The sequence below is a fragment of the Nannospalax galili genome, unplaced genomic scaffold (genome assembly GCF_000622305.1).
Source record: "Nannospalax galili isolate Female #2095 unplaced genomic scaffold, S.galili_v1.0 scaffold1077, whole genome shotgun sequence".
NCBI lineage: Eukaryota > Metazoa > Chordata > Mammalia > Rodentia > Spalacidae > Nannospalax > Nannospalax galili.
The window spans coordinates 232,198-237,995 of record NW_008340429.1 but is presented as its reverse complement, the minus strand read 5'-3'; the positions used below and the strand labels follow the sequence as shown (position 1 = coordinate 237,995).

Below are 5,798 nucleotides of genomic sequence, written 5' to 3'. Positions count from 1 at the left end.
CCTGAGTGTAACTGAACCCAACGTCTAGAACCATGAAACTGCAGGGTGCATATTTTTTAAAACAACTTTTGTTTCTTTTTTGAAACAGGGTCTTCCTGTAGCCCTAGCTGGCCTAGAAGTTGCTATGTAGACCAATCTGTCCTTGATCACACAGAGATCCACCTGCCTCTGCCTCTTGAGTACTGGAATCAAAGTCATGCACCACCATACCCAACTAGTATTTTGTTTTCTAAATACATTTATGTGTGTGTGTGTGTGTGTGTGTGTATTACAGGGGGAAGTGCACACCTCAGCACATGGGGGGTCAGAGGGCATCTTGCAGGAGTTTGTTCTAATTACCAGGTGGGTCCTAGGAATCAAACTCAGATCATCAAGTTCGATAGTAAGTACACTTGTCCACTGAGCCATCTTGCCCACCAGGCATATATACTAGCTATTGCTTCTTGGGTTATTTTCTTCATTAGTATGTAGTAACTTACTTTGGCTACAAGCCCTCTTTGTCAGATATGAGTATAGCTACTCTAGCTCACTTTTTAAATCATTTTGCTTGGTATATACCATTTCTGATCCTTTCACTTTCAGTCTGTTGTGTCATGACCAGTGAAATACATTTTCTGTATACAAAAAAAATGGATTGTTTTTGAATCCATTATCTAATTAGTGTGCTTTTTCATTGTACAGTTAAGACTACCTACATTTAGTATTACTATTAACAGGTATGTGCTGATTCCTATAATTTTGTTAGAATTTTTTTCCATTGTTGATTCCAAGTGCTGCTTGTTCTTTTCTTTCTCCCTCACCCATTGTAGGAGTTTGCTGCTTTACTGAGTTTAGCATGTTTGATTCTTTTCTAATCCTCATTTGTTCATCATTACCCTCATGAACTTTATTCTTTCTCAAGGTCTTATGGTTCTATCTTTCTTCCTCATTTGTGTGTGGGATTCATTTAAGTCTCTTCTACAAAGTTGGCTTAGTGATAATTATTTGCTTAAATTGTGTTTATTTTAGAAGCTTTTTATTTCTTCAGTAATCTTAAAGGATAACTTTGCTAGTGTCGCCTGAATTCTCTTAGAGTCCCTTGCTCCTGACGTGGGTAACATATCTTTATCTGAATTTTGCATCGTTTATACCTTTGGAGGGGGCGGCAAAGAAACAAACACCTGACACCTGGCACCCAGCTCTGCACCACTTGGCCCACTGTTCCAGATCACTTTTGCCCACAGTCTGCCTTATCTCACCTCCTAGCACGCCCACTCACCCCACAGAGTTCCATGAGGGGTCCACAGGTCCTCGAGAGGTCCCCTGGTGCCCCAAGGGGTCCAGGGAAGGCTGGCTCACCTGCTCCCTATTCCCTGCTTCCCAGAATGGCGCCAAATCCTCCTACTTTCGTTCCAATCGCCTGTCTCGCTAGGCTCCACCCTTCTTCCCAGGGTGCCCTGCGCTTGCCCATGGCTTGTCAGAGGAAGACTGGGAGGAATAAATCATTTTCGGGCTACAGCTAGACATACTAATCTTTGTTTGTTGGAGACCACTACTTTATCTGAATGCTGCTGAAAATGTGCTTGACTAAGTGCAATGATGCAATTGGTCAAGAATGTCTACATGGGCCGGGTGTGGTGGCGCATGCCTTTAATCCCAGCACTCGAGAGGCAGAGGCAAGCAGATCTCTGTGAGTTCAAGGCCAGCCTGGTCTACATAGTAAGTTCCAGGACAGCTGGGGCTACAGGAAGACCCTGTCTCAAAAAGACCAAAAAAAAAAAAGGAATGTCTACATGGAAAAAGCGGTATAGGTGTCTGTGTTGAAGCAGATAAAAGAATACAGTGTCCCTTACCCCTGACTAAATAAGAAAAAGGAATTCTAACCTCAGATCATAAGTCCTGTTATGTTTAGCTACTTTCCACTTTAGCAAACAAGTTGTTTTAAAATACCATACCAAGAAGTCTTGAGGAAGCTTTCACAAGACTGCACTGAAAAAAAAGTCTTTTTTGTTGGTGGTGGTGGTGTTTTTGAGACAGGGTCTCCCTGTAGCCCCTGCTGACCTGGAACTCACTATGTAGACCAGGCTGGCCTTGAATTCACAGAGATCTGCCTGCCTCTACCTCCCGAGCACTGGGATTAAAGTTGTGTGCCACCACACCCAGTGTAAGAAATAGTCTTCGCTCGTTCTATTTATGCAAGCTAAAGAAATATTCCCTCAACCGAGTGCTTTCTAGTACCCTACTCTTGAGACTGCAATAAACTGTTGTACCTTTCTTTCATGCTGTGCTGTCCCTCTTTGAGGATTCCCTGAACCTCTGCTACACTGGACACAAGTGGTGCTGAACAGGGACCTGAAGAGAAGGTCTGCTAAGGGCAGAGAAAATGAAAATGAAAAACTGAAACTATAGAGGGCAGACAACACCCTGGGTGCTCAGCACAGTCATGACCATGATATGAGTGCAAAAATCCTCCTTTTAAGTTTTGTATGAACAAGGATAGTAATGAGGAAGAATAAGTCTCAAAAAAATAAATATTATGTTAAATTTCTTAAGTGCATATTAAAGCAATCAGGAACTCAGATGTCAGAATCTAAAATAGAGGGATTGTTAGAAGCTATGATTAAATGTAACCTATGGTTCCCCAATGAAGGTACTATAGACCCAAAATGCTGGGACCAAGTAGGAAAAAATATGAAACTGGTGTATCAATCTGGAGCTTCTCTTTCTGTTTCTGTTTTTTCTACGTGGAGATTAATTAAACATGTTTTGGAAGATGTAGGAATGTAAAGAAAAGCTTATGCCTATGACAACCCCTCAAATTAACCCTTTCACTGATAATGATAAAAATAAACTTCAACCTGATAAAGAATGCTTTACAGGGCCGGGCGTGGTGGCGTATGCATTTAATCCCAGCACTTGGGAGGCAGAGGCAGGCGGATCTCTGTGAGTTCAAGGCCAGCCTGGTCTACATAGTGAGTGCCAGGACAGCTGGGGCTATAGGTAGACCCTGTCTCAAAAAAATACCAAAAAAAAAAAAAGAATGCTTTACAGAAACATTAAGGCCCTTAGGCTTTCAGTGACAGCATATTAAGTAGAAAATATGGCAAGGCTTCAGTTTCCTCTTTGCTATTGGCATATGATAACTAAAGCTACCCTTGATGGAGATTATTTAATTTGGAAGTTTAATTATCAGATTTTTGCCAAGAACAAGCTCACATAAGTCAGAGGAAAAATATATATGTTCATTTATCTTGCAGGGAATAACAAGACACCCCCTAGCTTGGAGGGGGGAGGAGAGAGAGAGAGAGAGAGAGAGAGAGAGAGAGAGAGAGAGAGAGAGAAATGGTTTTCTCCATTCAAGCCTAGCCTAAACTGGAGAATAAAAAATGGCTTCTAATGGAAAATATCAATATAGGAGAGAAGACATTTAAGTTTTTCAGATTGTCTGACTCCGTTTATAGATGCAACTTAATCATAGATATAAGCTTTCAAGCATTTGGTCACCCCAAATATAGCTAGGGTGAAAGTCAAGTTGAGCAAAAGTATGTTTTTATTGGCTTGATTCTCCTTGATTTTGAGTCCTAAATGCCACATACTCATAAAATTTAAGGACCTCAGAGAGTGACCCTTCAAAATGAAATATTCTGACTTTTGTCACTTTCCTTTCCCAATGCAAACCACTAGGTTCAATTTTACAGAGAAATGCCTTTTATGCATATTGCTAAATTGTCATATGCTGTTTACATATACTGAGAAACTGGCTCTGGAGATGAGATTCAGCCCTTCCAGTACAGATCCAAGCAGGTTCACCTCAAAATTTCCCACAAAAATTCCTGAATCAGGTTGTTCCCCTGACTCAGAGACCAAGAGGAGGAAAACAAAATAGTCCTGTGATAAAGGCCTTCTACCCTTGAAATCAGTTAAAGGATAAAGTATTTCCAACGGAAATCATTATTGGTTACTTCATAATATAAAAATGTTTATAGTGGCCAGGCATAGTTATCCATGCCTTAAATCCCAGGGAGGTGAGAAGTAGAATCCTTGAATCAAGAGGGAGAAGCAGGTGGATGTCTGGAGGCCAGCCTGGACTATATAGCAAGTTAATTCAAGCTGGAGCTACAGGGAGACCCTGTCTCAAGAAAACAAACAAAAAAAAATCGTAGTTAAAGCAATTTATGGGGTTTTCTATTTTGCTACTAACAATGTACTTGGGTGGGAACCTCCCACTAAAGTTTCATCCCCTCAAGATACCGGAGAAATGGAGCCACCCATAGGCTTGTCATGCCCTAAAGAAATAAGAGACAAACCAGTTCCCTCCTTAGCCTTAAAATAGTAGAGAATTTGCTTATCACTACTGACAATAATGCAAAGTTAATTAAAGCTACAAAATTAAACATAATTAAAAAATCAGAAATGATCTTGTGTCCCAAGCTGCCTGTTTCCTCCATGGGGCGGGGCCTGCTGTGGAGAATTGACTGTGGAGAGTTAGCCTTGGAAGGAGGGCCTTGTGGTGCAGTCTTGAACTGGAGCCGTCAATGGCGAAGGAGGCGCAGCGGCTGGGCACACTCAAGAACAGAATGGCCTGGCACTTACGGACCTGGGGTGAGACTGCTGGCCCCTGAGGTATGGACAAAAGCTAGTGGTGACTATGGGCCAGCAGCAGGAACAATCTGGAATGGCAGGCTCCGAGCCACGGTGCAGAGCTGAGTGGCACGGAGCTGGGCGGCACAGAGCTAGGCACTGGGTGTTCATTTCTTTGTGAGTCTCCCCTCCACCACGGAAATAATAAATTTACATAAAGATATGTTATATGGTTTGCCTGATAGTGCAAAAGACCCAGAGAGAACTCGGTCCACAGATCTCCACAAACTTGAGGAAACCCCTTTAACAAAATGTGTTGATTTAATCTTAGGCAATTAAAATTGGATTACTAAAACGTTTTGTTTGCTAGGCTGTTACTGATTCAAGTTAAACTGGTCAAATTCTTATGATTTATTCTCAGCTATTCTAAAATTTTCTGACTTTAACTTAATTGGCATGATTGATTTATTGTTCACATTTGTGCAGGGTAGCTTTAGTGGTCAACTTGATACACCTGGGTAGAGGGAGCCTCGGTTGGGGAATTTCCTCATTGGATTAGCCTATAGCCATGTTTGTGGGACGTTTTCTTGATTGTTGAGTGACTCAAGAGGGCCTAGCACCACTGTGGGTTCCTGCCCTGAGTTCCTATCTTTGGTTTCCTCAGTGATTAACTTTTCCCAGGAGATGTAAGTCAAATAAACCCTTTCCTCCCTGAGTTGGTATTGGTCAGAGTGTTTTGTCACAGCAATTGAAGACAAACTAGAAAAACATTGATGGAATCAAACACTGGTTTATCATTTAAAACTTATGAGAGCTGGGTGTACTGGTCCATGCCTTTCATCTCAGCACTTCAAGATCAGAGGCAGGCATACCTCTGTAAGTTCAAGGCCAGTCTGGTCTACATAGTGAGTTCCAAATCAACCAGGACTACCCAGTAAGACCCTGTCTCAGAAACAAACAAGCAAGGCATAGTAGCACATGCCTTTAATAGCAGCACTTGGAAGGCAGAGACAGAGGGATCTCTGTGAGATCAAGGTCAGCCTGGTCTACATAGTGAGTTCCAGGCTGGCTGATGCTACAGGGAAACCCTGTCCAAAACAAAATTATGAGAAAACATTGCCTAATACCCCCACTAGGAAAGTTCTTACAAAGGATGGTAAATTTATTTTGGAATAAATGTCTCATGATATTAAGATTACTAGTATATAACAAATGTTTAAAAGATGTATAAATAAAAG

At 41.6% G+C, this 5,798-nt stretch overlaps 1 long non-coding RNA gene across 1 annotated transcript in view; it reads left to right on the top strand.

Moving 5' to 3' along the window:
- The first annotated feature begins 4,498 nt into the window (after positions 1 to 4,498).
- The window catches only part of LOC115070754, a 5,763-nt gene continuing 4,463 nt past the window's right edge, over positions 4,499 to 5,798 (top strand). The window contains exon 1 of the long non-coding RNA XR_003849891.1: positions 4,499 to 4,602. This is a non-coding gene — a long non-coding RNA (uncharacterized LOC115070754). The remainder of the gene's footprint in view (positions 4,603 to 5,798) is intronic.